Source organism: Hypanus sabinus, chromosome 12 (assembly GCF_030144855.1).
Source record: "Hypanus sabinus isolate sHypSab1 chromosome 12, sHypSab1.hap1, whole genome shotgun sequence".
Classification (NCBI taxonomy): Eukaryota; Metazoa; Chordata; class Chondrichthyes; order Myliobatiformes; family Dasyatidae; genus Hypanus; species Hypanus sabinus.
Window position 1 is genome coordinate 74,514,246 of NC_082717.1, and position 14,534 is coordinate 74,528,779.

Consider the following 14,534-nt stretch of genomic DNA (forward strand, 5'->3'; position numbering starts at 1 on the left):
TTGTATTCAGTGGTAGGAATGGGGAGAGATTTGTTGTGCAGTGCAGATAATCAGATCCTCCTTTATGTTGTTAATATACTTTTGATATCTTGTATATGGAAAAAGTCGTAGTACAGAAAACTCATATTTAAACAACAAGCAAAGTTAATCTTTCATTCAGATTTTTTCTGCAGAAACGTTAAGCTAAAAAAAATAAATATATCATCCAGCTATTTGAAGACTTTGAAGATAATTTTGCTCATCTGCAAACTAGAATATTATTTTAACCTGTAATTTCCAGTTCAGTGAAGAGTAAATGAGCAATAAACAATTTATGATAAAGTGAATTATGTTAATGAACACTTTCAGTTCATGTTTTATCATTCTGGACTATCATGCTTATATGCCATGTGCATTTTGTGTCAATTATTCATGGGGTGACAACATTCTTTCTTTGGGAGCATTGTGGGATGTATTTGATCAAGTTGTTCAACTATCCTTAATCCTACTTGGGAAAAACAATATAATAATACAATACTGGGTTGGGACCCTTTATAGATATTTCTGGAACAGCTGAGTGTTTGGCATGTTCTGCTTTTATTATACATAAGCAAAGAATTGTGTTTTACCTAATAGAGCTAGAATCAAATCTGGCCCACAGTAAATCACCTTTGATCATCAATTACTTCATGGTTTCATATGCCATCTATTCACACAATTCTGTTCTCATCAAGAGGTACTGCCCATCTAGAGTTCCTATTTCTCTCTCCTCTCCATAATCTCTTTCCCACTTCCACCGCTTGACCTTCCTCCAATTTGACCCAGATCCACGACCTAAATATTCTTATCTATCCAAAGTAGATTATAATTTGATCCTTTTGACCAGAAACCTAATGTCCTCCATCATCATTTGCTTTCTAATTTTCCCTGCCAACCTCAGCTCCATCTTTCACCACTGAGTGGATCTGGTCTTGATCTCTGGTGTCAATGCAGTGCTCTTTCTGTAGCACCAAACAAACTTGTAGCTATGAGCGTAAGTGTGCAAATTCATTACTTCCAAGTCAGTCATCAATATCTCCTATAGTGGCCATCTGGTGCAACCATTTGGGTGTGTTACAATTTCTGGGCCTGGATACATTCTCCAAACTAAAGCAACAATTTTAGCCCTATGGATGTTTGAAACAGGAATTCCCACATGGAGAGTTTCATGTTTCTCTTCTGAAAACGTAAGGAAAGAGACTGTTATAACTTCACCAAAAAATGTAAGGGAGACTGAAAGTGTTATTTCAGAACTATTTCATTATGTCTTACTTTTCTCTCCACAGATGCTACTTGAATGTTTTTACTCAAGCTGCATAGAGCTCAATCAATTAGTTTCAATGCTAAAATGCCATGGATGTTTGTGAAACTTGTAACACTTAATGTTGTCTGCGCACAATTAATTATAATCATGATATAGGCCATCTATGATTTGTGCTGTTTGTTTTACATTAGGGATCTTGATCAAAGTTCAAATGTTACTGTCGCAATAATTTTTGGTGTATTTCAACATATTATTGCAGAATTCATTTTTTACCTTTGCACTGTTGTGCTATAATTCCTCAGTATAAATTGCTTTTTTTTCAGTCTTGGAAATACAAAAGCTCTCCATACATTGCAGGGATAGTAGATACTATTGCAGAAGCAAATAAATTTGGAAGAAGTAACCTTGTGTTTGTAAAAAAAAATAACTACATAAACGTGAGTCTCAGTCACCTTGTTATCTGTGGCAAAGTACATTTGTTTATACTCATGGTAAATAAGAAATATTGAACTCATCTGTGATGAGTTGAGTTCCTCCAGCATTTTGTTTGTATTACACATCAATGATGCTGGCCAGAGGAAGCAGAATCTATCCCAGGCAACTTGGATTTACATATGAAGCATTTGGAATGTTAGTCTATTAGCAATTATTTGCTTCAGGCAAGTGAGAGTTGCAAATCTGCAGGCATAACCGTGGCAATTTAGCAGAACTAAAGTTCTGATTACTGAAGACTTTTTTTTACATAAAATGTATCTTCTCTATTTTATGAAGCTACAGTACTTTTAAAAAAACAGTTAAACTTAACTTAAAGCAAACACCAGAGGGCATATGTACAAAATTAAGGGAGGGAAGTTTAGGGGAGACATTGGGGTAAGTTTTTTTACACAGAGGGTTGTGAGTGCCTGGAATGACTTGCCAGCGATGGTGGTGGAGGCTAAAATATTAGGGGTATTTAAGAGCCTCTTGGACAGGCACATGGATGAAAGAAAAATAGAGGGTTATGGAGTAGTGTGGGTTTAGTACTTTTTTTTACGGATTATATGGGCCGGCACAACTTGGAGGGCTGAAGGGCCTGTAATGTGCTGTAGTGTTCTATGGTTCTAAACTTCACTTTGGGTATTGTCTTTCATGGCACAAGGATTTCCCGAACACTCCAGCATTTTGTGGGTGTTACAAGGATTTCCAAGCTTGTTTCACAGACAATAGCTTGTTTGAAGTACTGTCTTTTGTAGACTGCCACAAAGACCTGATTGTACATTGCATTAGCATACAAACAGCAAGAGCAATCACAGATTAAACTAATGTTGATTGAAAGTTGCATTTGTTTTGATTAAAACATATACACTTTGTTCATATGCCAGAAATATAATTGGTTGATACTCATTTACCATCAATTTTTAAAATTTGCTTATATTGCATTAATGCAACTTAATTTCCTCTTTAGATGATACACACGTTAAGTGTTTGAGAGTCCTGTGGTACAGGATACTGAATTGTTGCCTTGCACAAAGTTTCAGTGTGTCCTATATTTGTTCCTGTAGCCTGGAATGTAGCTGTCAGCATCATTCACTTTTGAACATCTCCTTTGTATTGGAAGCTTAACAAAATTCAGACAGACCAAAGTATGTCTTTCACCAAGATGATGAGCTTCCAGCAGCAGTTGATGTTCCCAGGAACATTCCTGTGCATTCCCAGGAACAGTCTGTAGAGTGTCAAACCCTTTGTTACACAGCTGTTGGGATGACTGTTGGTAAGGACTCTTGCATCTTTTTCCAGACCATGGCAAATGCATTTTACAGAGGCGGATGATTGTCTTGTGTCAAGTGTAACATGCACTGAGAGTAAGACTCTTAACAGTATTGAAGGATCTGATGGGAAGCCCATCTTAGTCATACCCAGGTGTGGTCTTAGTGCTTGTTAATAAATTTTGGCAATGAGCCATCCTGTCAAGTGCACCTGAGAAACTTTTCAGCAGGATCCATGGTGCCCTTCTGCAGGCAGGTCTGCAGAATATTCCAAGAGGATCACTGCCTGATGGACTTGTGATCGAGGGTGTTCTTCCACAGAAACTTCTTTGTGTACTGCAACTGAGTACAATTGAATGGAGGATCGTGTGACAATGAGAGGAGGCATATTCTTCGCTACAGTGAGAATGGGTAGGACCTCAGCATAAAGTGACACTATTCTGGCATCTGCCCCTTTCCGTTTCGGTCCTGAAGAAGGGCCTTGGGCCAAAATGTTGACTGTTTATTCATTTCCATAGATGATGCCTGGCCTGCTGAGTCCCTCCAGTATTTTGTATGCGTTGCTTTGTATTTCCGGCATCTGTAGACTTTCTCCCATGTTTATAAAGTGACAATTGATGTTTGCGTGTTTTGGTTTTAAGCACAACTTGATGCAGTAGTATATAAAGGTGGCTGTCACGATGAGAGCAATGTTGTGTTTATTTTTCTCTTGTTCTCTGGAGATTTGGGCATCGCAGCTTGTTGAGCATATGTCATCTTCCATCTGAGAACCATAGCATGGTGTTGTGCACTTCAGCCTAACTTGCCCATGACTTGTAATACCCCTCTTGGATACCAAAAAATGCGGATGCGTGTCAATGCGGTGGACCTTAGTATCCAGTGGAACTGCAGACTTTATTTAACCCATCTCAGTGCGGTGGACATCAAGCTCTGAATCCGCAGTGTTTCTGTTCACAAAAATAATCACGATCATGATTGAAAATAAAGTGGAAATAATAAAGTGATCGGAAAGAGGTGAAATGCTGTCAGTCATTGGAAAAGTGTTAGGCTACAGTCGGTCAACAATCGGAACAATTTTAAAGGATAAAGTGAGAAAGGCCCTGCCCCGATGAAAGCTACAATTATTACTAAGCAACTCAGTGTTTTAATTATTGGGTTTTGGGGTTTCAGGTTTTTGATCCTCCACATCAACCAGGTACGAATGGAGAGAACGCTCGGGAGCGATCTGCCACTCGATCGAACTCGGCACTGAAGCATATGTTCTTAAGTGTTTTATATGCACAGAAAGGTAAAATGTATATTATATTACTAAGACAAATGTTTGACTAACTGACGCTAAATAATACTGGATGTACCTGTTCTGACTGACTTATTAAGAAAACTTCTGATCTTTTTTGACCCCGATCCATGATAACCTGCACACATCCTCCTGTATACTTTAAATCATCTCTAGAATACTTATAATACCTAATACAATGTAAATGCTATGTAAAATAGTTGTTATACTGCATTGTTTAGGGAATAATGACAAGAAAAAAAGTCTAACATGCTCGAACAAGAAGTTCTAGAAGGGCACTTCTGGGTTTTCTCGAGTCATGGTTGGTTGAATTCGTGCATGCGGAACTCGCGGATAAGGATAAGGACTGTATTCACTTCCTCCTAGTTACCAACATTTTAAATTGATAGATTTTGTTACTGATTTTGCCTAACTGAAACTAAAGTGTTTTCCTCAATTTAGCCAGCCCAGTTCTAATTCCAAGCACATCTTTAAGATCTTTTTCTTAGTTTTCTCTGTTGTAGAGGAAATGGAGTATTTTGAGTTTCCTTCTAGCAATAGTTCTTTTTCCTCGGATACAAAATCTTCTCAATGGTAGAAATGTTTTTAGATGTTCATATGATGCTAATATTTTATTTGTTAGAACTTCCAAAAACATCACTGCCAAATACTTTGTGTTATCAATGTTTCATCAGCAACTGCAGGGGAAAAGCTTAGAAAGACCAATAAGAAAATCACCAGTTAATCTGCTGTGATATTTTGGTTGTTAAATATAGGTTGGCTAGAATATGCCAATGTAGTTGAATTCGGACTTTAAGTGATTTAGTAACTTTTCAAATACCTTCCCCCTAATTCTGAATTTCAAAAAATTATTGTTAAAAAGTTTTTTCCCATGAGGCTCCCTTCAAGTAATTAATGTATTTGAACTCTTCAGTCATAGTGATGTCACACCCTTTATATCATTAAAATGTTCTCCTATCAATTGATTTTATCTGCCACTTAAATTTGCATTATGCCCTTTTTGTATAAAGGTGCACTTGTTAAACAACTGTTCATTTTCCTGACCTATCATAAGCATCCAGTATATTTCATTGCTCTCCACACCAACAAAGCTAGCTTGTTATTAACAAAAAATAAGTATTGTGCTCCTAGACTGTTAAGTTTTGGGAATAAAAATGTATCTGCCTTTGACCTTTCATATACCCCGCTTCTAGTAATTTGGATGAAACATTGTAGATAGATGTGACTACAGTAGTGTAAAAAGGTGATAGTGAATATGCAAGTGTTGGTTTACTCTTAATGAAGTCAGCAAAAAAAAATCAAGTGGTGTAAAACTGTCTGAATATATATTACTTCTAAATTACATGCAAATTTACCCCATAATAAAGGAAAAGAGATTTGGTCTTCATGAAAGCAGTATTTGCAGTATCCGATACCTTTAGAATCTATGTTGTTTTCAAATTCTCACACTGCCAAAGTGTGGCTGACTGCTGTGATGCAAAGTAATATATAATTTTCCCCCAGAAACAAGTGTTATATTTCAAACCATTGTTATTTAAAGTTGGGTTCCTTTGAACAAATAAAGAAACTTGAATTATGGTGGTTATTTCAAACACCTTCACATTTCTTTGGTAGTTGAAGGTTATAAATCATGTAGGCTACACATTATCATTTATTGTTGAAAATATAATGATTAACAAAGTGTCTTTTTCATTGTTTTAACATGCCTAGTCAACACTGTAAACAAATGGTATATTCTCAACTTGGATCTTTTTCCTGTCTTAGTGTTGTCAGATAAAGCACGAACTGTATACATTTTGATTAAATTTCATGTTATTTGATAGGACTTAATCAAATACAGAAATGCATCGAACTTCCACTGCAGTAATGTTGGGTAGTTTTAAAACTCTTGGACTTACCCCACTGTTAACCATTATGACTTCATCAACAGTTTAGACACTTTTAAGTTGTTGTAGCATCAATGGAAATGAGTAAACAGAACTGGAGAAAAAAAATGGGGTCAGAGTAAGGTGGGGGAGGGAGGAAGAAATACAAGATAGTAGGTGATAGGTGAAGTAAAGAGCTGGGAAGTCGAGTGGTGTAAAAGATACAAGGAGAGGACAGAGGGCCATGAAGAAAGGGAAAGGGGAAGAGACTGAGTGGAGGTTTGCAGATGTAAGTTCAGTGGGCCAGGAACAAACAGAATCAATGGGCCTACCTAGACAGGCAGGTTTGTGGATCTCGGGTAAGAGGTGCGGGTTGAGGGAACTATGAGCTTGGTGGAAGTGATGGGAGATCTCCAGAGATAATAAAATCAATGACGGTGTGGGAGACAATGGCCTGCTTCCTGTTGGTGGGGTCCTGTTCGAGGGGTAAGTAAGAGGCGGTGTCTGACAGTTGTTGCCTGGCCTCAGGAAGGTAGAGGTCAGTCCGCCAGATTACTACAGCACCTGTCTAATCTGCGGAGTTGATGGTGAGGTTAGATTTAGAGTGGAGGGCAATGTATTTGGAAGGAGTAAGGTTGGAATTGGAGAGAGGAGTGGTGAAGTCAAGATGGTTGATAACTCATTGGCAGTTAGCAAAGAAAAGATCCAGAGCAGGCAGAAGACCAGAGTGGGTTGTCCAGGAAGAGGAGGTTTAAGGACAGGGGAAGGGGTCATCTGTGCAAGGTAGAGAATCCCCACCAAAGAAGTAGGCAAAGAAGGGAGACAGAAAAAGAGCTCAGCATCATGGCGGACACAGAACTCAGTGAGGTGTGGGCACAAGGGGATAAAGGTGAGGCTCTTAATTAGGGCAAAACATTCTGTTGCAGAGGGGATGGTAATGATCTGGCACAGATGAGAGCTGAGATCGGGGGTGGGGGTGGGGGAAGGGAGTTGTAGTATCAAAGGAGAAAGGAGGATTGGGGTTTTCAGGAAAGGTGGGGTGAAAGTAAGATGGAGCATCCAAGAGCTGGCAGTGGGAGCTGAGAGACACGGGATTACAGAGTGGTGGTAAGGGAAGGATGGATGGTGGTTCCAGCAGCAGCGTGTAAAGTCCCAACCTGGAGGTGCTGTTGGTCAAGGCTGGAGTTGTTCCATGCTCCACTTTCTACTTTCTGCAGGGATCGCTCTCTACATGACTCCCTTGTGCATTTGTCCCGCCCCAATGATCTCCTCCTTGGCACTTACCCTTGTAAGCAGAAGAAGTGCTACATCTATCCCTACACCTCCTTCTTCACTACCATTCAGGGCCCCAAACATTCTTTCCAGGTGAGGTGACACTTTACCTTTGAGTCTGTTAGGACCATCTACTGTATCTGGTGCTCCTGGTATTGCCTCCTGTATATCAGCGAGACCCGACGTAGATTAGGAGACCACTTTGCCGAGAACCCACACTCCATCCACCAGAAAAAGTGGGATCTCCCAGTGGCCACCCACTTTAATTCCACTTCTCATTCCCATTCCTACATGCCAGTCCATGGCCTCCTGCGCTCAGGTTGGAGGAGCAACACCTTGTATTCTGTCTAGGCGAAGTGGTCTCCTAATCTACATCGCATTGAAGTGCCTCCAACCTGATGGCATGAACATTGATTTCTCAAACTCCTACCCCAACAGTCCCCATTCCTATTTTCCTCTCTTACCTTATTCCTTTACCTGCCTATCACCTCTCTCTGTTGCTCCTTTCCCTTCCCTTTCTTCCATGGCCTTCTGTAATCTCCTATCAGATTCCCCCTTCTCCAGCCCTTTATTTCTTTCACCAATCAACTTCCCAGCTCTTTACTTCATCCCCTCCTCCCCTCCTGGTTCCACCTAACACCTACTACCTTGTATTTCCTCCTTTCTCCCCTCTCCCCCACCACCTTATTCTGTCTTCTTGTCTTTCTTTTCTCTAGCTCTGATGAAGGGTCTCGCCCTGAAGCGTCCACCGTTCTTTTCTATAGATGCTGCTTGGCCTGATGAATTCCTTTAGCGTTTTAAGTAAGTTGCTTATCGTGGTTTGGAGGCTTGCATACCTCAATGACCCGGAGAACTATGCTGGGGTCTGGGCTTTATGCTTTGGCTCTTGGTAGGGCTACCTCTGTCAAACAGTTCAAAGGATAGAGGCCAGAGTAAGAGTGTCCTCCAAGTTCGGTCGTTCAGCCTAAGGCTGGTCAGACTGATCAAACAGAACTATTACAGAAATAGCAATGAAGAATCCTTCTACGTTTCTGATGTAGAACCTTCATTGCTGCTCTAAACACCAGCAGGCATACCAGGCAGTAAGTAAGTAATTAGTTAAAATGTAAAGTGCAGTGCCCTATATTTCCTTAGTAACCATGTAGAATACTTATCCCACTCAAACTGCGAGAGAGTTAGAGGCAGTCGGTTTCACTTGGTGGTGAGCTTCTACTAATTTTCAGTTTTATTTGCTTAACATTTGGAATTACTTATTTTAGCAAAGGAGTGTAGCCCCCGGACACGCCTTAGGCTCGCTCAGCTTGCTTCTGTCTAGGGGGAGCAGCCTTCGGCCCCGCCAAACTGGGTAATCAGCTTGTGTGAATGCTGTGTGCTGCCCCCCACCCCGCCAAATAACAGACAGTACACCATATGTGATTAAATTATTACATTTTACAGAGACTACTAGAACTAAGTGATTAATAATGATACAGTATGTATGAAGGAAAAGAAAATAAAGAAAAGGTGCCAAAACTTATCAAAGTCCAAACCACTTCATGCAGAACCGTTGGAGCTCAATTAATGAAGTCTTCTGGCCACCATTCGATCCACTCAGACCTCCTCGACTCGCAGCTCAGGACCACCCGAAGTGATCAACCAAGCACCCCCGACACGTCTGTCTTCGTCTCCTCTCCTCGCCGAAAATCCTGGCCTTGGACCCCCGCTCGGGGTCTGTCCCGTTGCCAACTTACAGCATTGCGTCCTCTCTCTCTCACCCCCTCACGCCGACTCCCCAAAAGCCCGCCAACAATAGTTTACAGACTCAGAAGAGAGAGAATAACATTAATCCCAATTGTTTAACAAATTAATACAATTCTCATTATTAGTCATTCTAAACCCAAACAAACTGAGAGAAAGCATTTATCATAACAAAGAAGCATTCCTCCTTTTAACAAAACAAAGAAACCATTTTGATTAACATACGCAGTAACAATGGAAACGAAAAAAAACCCTTACACCAATAAGAAACTCCCTTACAGGAGCCTTAGACCAATAAGAAACTCCCTTACAGGAGCAACATCAGGAAGGTGCTGCTCATGATATTACATAGATGGCAGGTATGCTACATATTGACACTGTGCCATAGCAAGTTTCATAGAAGAAGTATTGCCACCTCTTAATGATGGTGAAGCTAGCTTTAAGAAGACGTGAAAAATATAGGGCTAGAGAATCCTATGTTTCAAAATATGCACAAAAAAAGTTATTTTTCAAGGGTCATGTGCCAGTTAGTCTGAGCCTGCTGAGATTGTTTTTCTTATATATATCTGATTGGCAGGCATTAGATGCTGAAATATCTGAATCCTTTTGCACAGTCACTTGCAGTGTTGTGCAAAAAGTGGAAACATGGAAGTTCTGTGCTCTTGAATTATTGATTTTCTGCAGGATCTGTTTTGAGTCTTGCATGGATTTGGGCCATTTTGGTTGAGGCATCAAGTTGAAGATGGGAGTAAGTTGCCATGTGGCAGTAAATCATTACTGCCAGATGTGGCCATCAGATATGAAGGGTGTTGCACCAGCCTTATTTATTGATCATCTTTTTAGATAAAATTCATTTGATATACCAAATCATTGCAAAAGAATTCTCAGCCCAAGTTCCATTATATTTATTGAAGCCAATGCATCAGCAATTAGTAATTATTCTGGCTCTTATTTGTGCTCCATCCTCAATCTTGTGGTTTACTGGCAATTATTTTGCTGAAGAATTATGGCATTTATTTGAGACATTATAATGCTCTGTCCAGAGAGGTAATACTCATCTGAAAAATCTCCTTCTGGATAAATGTACTGTGCTTCCCAAGATGTTAATATCAGCAGATAGTGTTGCTTAGATTTTTCTTTCTGAGGAAAATATATCCATTAAATGACAACTTTATGTCTGCTTGTATTTAGCTGATGTAAGCAATAAGAATTAAATTGTGTGATGCATCTTTCCTTTTTATGATCCCATCATGCTATTTTTTTGTTGAAGGATAATGGTAGATTGCAATGAATATGAATTTCAGTCTCTGAAAGAAATACCTTTCTATGTGCATCAGTCTCCTGCAATGTGAAATGACTGAACTGAATATAACTTTGTTTCTCATGTTTATCCCTGCATTAACTGTTTGATCACCATAAAAAGAAATTTAAAAAATTACTTTTGAGAAAGAAATTGCTCTAAGAAATTACTTTGAATGTAAAAGGTCAAAATGTATGTAAAACTTAGCAGGTCAGGCATCATCTTTGAAGGGAAATGGGTAGTAGACATGTCAATTTGAGATCTTTTATCTTTTAATACAAATTAGTTTGCAGATTTAAGAAATTAACAAATTGAGAATGAAACATGAGAATATTTTTAAGATTATCCAGTTGAATTGGGTCATTATTACATACAGTGAATTCTGGTTAATTGTGCCATCAGTTAATTGGGGTAGTTGCTATTTGAGACAATTATTAAAGAACAGAAAATAATTGAGAAAATTGCAGGAGTTCCCTTCATTTATTTGGAACATTATGCTGCTTAATAGGGGCAGGAAACTGTTGCCAAAGAGTTTCTAACTCGCGACAGTTGCATGCACTTTTGTGACTGTTAAACACTACACCGTGCCTTGGGCATACAGTTTCTAAATAGAATGTCATGTTCAAATCAGAGTGATTTTTGTCACTGATAGTTGGCAAGAAATAAGCAGTAAGGCAATTCAGAACTGTTTTGCTCACCGCAGTTTCAAGCATTCAGGCGTGGAGATGCCAGAAACAGGTGGGAGTGAAAATGAAATGATTTGACTACTTCAAGTTAGGAACTAAAATAATTTGAAGGTATTGACAATTATCTTGAATGTTACAATGAAAATGAAGATTTGGAGGATGCAATCATAAAAAGCATTGTATGAAGGCAGTCCATTATCTACACTAAGTGTCTGTGCTGCTTTGGTTCATTTACAGTCAATCAAAAGGACATTGATGTGTACCCTGGATGAATTCCTCTGCCAATAACTTTTAGAAACTATAGTTTTATAGTACTGTAGGAATATTGGTAGTCTTTTCTAATTTATTCCGTATTTATTTAAATGCATGATTTGTGATTCTTTTTATATCTTTTTAACTATTTCTATGCAACTTGGGTTAATTAGGGCAACCACTTAACTGGGCCAAAATGTACTGGTCCTGATATGTTCCAACTAACTGGAATCCACTGTAGTTCAAATCTATGCTGAACATGCCCTCTTGATTTTAACAGAGAAGAGTGAGTGGATGGGCTACCTGACCTTTTGCAGGCAACAGATTGGTATTTAAATATTATAGTGAAACTATAATTAAAGACTATATTAGAATCAGAATCAGGTTTATTATCACTGGCATTTATTGTGAAATTTGTTAACTTAGCAGCAGTTCAATGCAATACATAATATAGAGGAAAATAAAAGTAAATCAATTACTGTATATGTATATTGAATAGATTAAAAATCATGCAGAAACAGAAATAATATATATTAATAAAGTGAGGTAGTGTTCAAGGGTTCAATGTCCACTTGGGAATCGGATGGCAGAGGGGAAAAAGTTGTTCCTGAATCACTGAGTGTGTGCCTTCAGGCTTCTGTACCTCCTACCTGATGGTAACAGTGAGAAAAATGCATGTCTTGGGTGCTGGACGTCTTTAATAATGGACGCTGCCTTTCTGAGACAGCACTCCATGAAGATGTCCTGGGTACTTTGTAGGCCAGTACTCAAGATGGAGCCAACTAAATTTACAACCCTTTGCAGCTTCTTCCAGTCCTGTGCAGTAGCCCCCCCCCCCCCCATATCAAACATTATGCCTGTCAGAATGCTCTCCATAATACATCAAGTTTTTGAGTGTATTTGTTGACGTACCAATCTCTTCAAACTTCTAACAAAGTATAGCCACTGTCTTACCTTCTTTATAACTGCATCGTTACGTTGGGATCAGGTTAGGTCATCAGATATCTTGACATCCAGGAACTTGAAACTGCTCACACTCTCCACTTCTGATCCCTCTGAAGATTGATATGTGTTCCTTCGTCTTACCCTTCTGGAAGTCCACAATCAGCTCTTCCGTCTTACTGATGTTGAGTGCCAGGTTGTTGCTCTAACACCACTCCACTAGTTGGCTCCTGTATGCCCTCTCGTCACCATCTGAGATTCTACCAGGAATGGTTGTATCATCAGCAAATTTATAGCTGCTATTTGAGCTATGCTTAGCCACGTAGTTATGGGTACAGAAAGAGTAGAGCAATGGGCTAAGCACACACTCCTGAGGTGCATCAGTGTTGATCATCAGTGATGAGGAGATGTTATCACCAATCCGCACAGATTGTGGTCTTCCGGTTAGGAAGTCGAGGTTCCAATTGCAGAGGGAGATACAGAGGGCCAGGTTCTGAAACTTCTCAATCAGGATTGTGGGAATGATGGTATAAATGCTGAGCTATTGTCAATGATCAGCATCCTGATGTAGGTATTTGTGTTGTCCAGATGGTCTAAAGCTGTGTGAAGAGCCATTGAGATTCATCTGCCATTGTGGCACTAGGCAAATTGCAGTTGGTCCAGGTTCTTGCTAAGGCAGGAGTTCAGTCTAGTTGTGACAACTTCCAAAGCATTTCACCACTGTAGATGTGAGTGCTACTGGTTGATAGTCATTAAAGCAGCTCACATTATTCTTAGGCACTGGTATAATTGTTGCCATTTTGAAGCAAATGGAAACTACCGCCCGTAGCAGTGAGAAGTTGAAAGTGGCCTTAAGACATCTGCCAGTTTGTTGGCACAGGTTTCGGAGCCTTACCAGGTACTCCAAGACCTCATGAGGGTTCATCCTCTTTAAAGACAGCCTAACATTGGCCTCTGAGACAGAGATCACAAGTTCATCAGATGCAGCAGGAATCTTCATAGCTGTAGTTATATTCTCACTTTCAAAGCAGGCATAGAAGGCATTGAGTTCATCTGGTAGTGAAGCATTGCTGCCATTCATATTACTGGGTTTTGCTTTGTAGCAAGTAATGTCTTGCAAGCCCTGCCAGAGTTTTTGTACATCTGATGTCCCCTCCAACCTTGTTCAGAATTGTCTCTTTGCCCTTGAAATAGCCCTCCACAAATGATACCTTCGGTTTTGGTACAGGCCTGGGTTGCCAGAATTGAATGCCACAGATCCAGCCTTCAGCAGATAACGTACCTCCTGGTTCATCCATGGCTTTTGATTTGGGAATGTACAGTATGTCTTTGTAGGCACACACTCATCCACATAGATTTTTAATGAAGTCAGTAACAACTACAGCATACTCAGCCAGGTTCGAAAATGAATTATATTCAATTCTTGTTTAAAAACTTCAAATAACCATACGGTTAAGCACTTGTTAGATTCAGTTTATCTCCTTCATCCACTTCATTCTTGCCAGGTGTGTCCATTAGTGTTTTTAGAGTTTGAATGCTATCTTTCACTTATTAAACAAGGTTTAGTATGGACTATTGTTTAGCTTTGGATACAAGCAGATAGACTGCATTGTTTGCTGAGGAGTTGCAAATTAAAATAAATGTTGTTCAACATTCAGAGAACATCCCCAATCCTGACCTCTTGAAGCATTTGAAGAATGTGTTGGACACTCTGAGAAAGTCTTGTACTGATGTCTTATGGCTGGGATGTTTGATCTACAACAGCCACAACCATCTGCTAGTTTTGCTAGCTAAGTCTTCAACTATTGGAGGATTTGCTCCATGGTTCCCATTGAGTTCATGTTTATATGGGTTCCTTGATCTTGCACTTGGTCAAATGCTGTTACGATGAGAAAGGGCAGTCACTCTCGTCTCATGTTCTGAATTCAAATCTTTAATCTACATTTGTACCAAGGCTCAGATAATGTTTGCTTTCGAGTGGTCTTGGCAAAACCCAAACTAGGCATCAGTGAGTGGTTATTGGCTATTAAGTACTACATGATACTATGGATGATAATACCTTCCATCACTTTGCTGTTGATTAGAGATTAATTAGATAGTAGTTAATTAGACTCATTATGTCCTAGTTATTGTGGCCAGGAAAATCTGGGCCATTT

At 39.5% G+C, this 14,534-nt stretch overlaps 1 protein-coding gene across 4 annotated transcripts in view; it reads left to right on the forward strand.

Annotated features, from left to right (window-relative positions):
* The window catches only part of pak5 (p21 protein (Cdc42/Rac)-activated kinase 5), a 242,660-nt gene that overhangs the window by 49,551 nt on the left and 178,575 nt on the right, over positions 1-14,534 (forward strand). The window contains exon 1 of one of the 4 annotated variants that reach the window (XM_059986225.1): positions 4,293-4,315. The exons of the other annotated variants lie outside the window; for them this stretch is intronic. The gene's annotated coding sequence lies outside the window, so the exon portion shown is untranslated. Of the gene's footprint in view, positions 1-4,292; positions 4,316-14,534 lie in introns of those variants that run through there. 4 annotated transcript variants of the gene reach the window in all.